The sequence below is a fragment of the Eimeria tenella genome, genomic scaffold, assembly GCF_000499545.2.
Source record: "Eimeria tenella Houghton genomic scaffold, Eth_scaff3057, whole genome shotgun sequence".
NCBI classification, from domain to species: Eukaryota; Apicomplexa; class Conoidasida; order Eucoccidiorida; family Eimeriidae; genus Eimeria; species Eimeria tenella.
The window spans coordinates 1-563 of NW_013542927.1; positions in this window are offsets into that span (position 1 = coordinate 1).

The following is a 563-nucleotide window of genomic DNA, read 5'->3' on the forward strand; positions in this document are numbered from 1 at the left end:
GGGGGCCCCCCTGGGGGCCCCCCTGGGGGCCCCCCTGGGGGCCCCCCTGGGGGCCCCCCTCTTTTGTGCAGCCTCGTTGACTCTGTTGCTGCTGTGCAGCAAAAGACCGAATCTTTGCTGCAGCTCATCTCAGTAAGTGGCTTTTTGCAAGCTGAGAAAATGTGCTGATGCACAGCAGCAACTGCAGCAGCAGCAGCAGCCGCAGCAGCAGCTGCTGCTGCTGCAGCAGCTGCAGCGACAGCTGATGCAACAGTACCTGGTGTTCTGAAGTAGCAGTTGCCATAAATGTGGCAGCAGCAGCAACAGCAGCAGCGGTGGTGCTCTCTACTTGGTTGCTGCTCAGGAGACAAGGAGCAGCACGGCGACTGCAGCAGCAGCAGCAGCAGCAAACGAGGTGTACGAACACCTCACGCAGCAGCAAGACAGCCTCGCTGCTGCTCCCGAAGCCCCGCAGCTGCTGCTGGATATTGCCCTGCTGGAGGCCCGCAGAGCTGCTGCTGGTGCCCCAGGTATAGCAGCACTCCAAGCAGCAGCAGCAGCAGCGGCAGCAGCAGCAGCTGCTG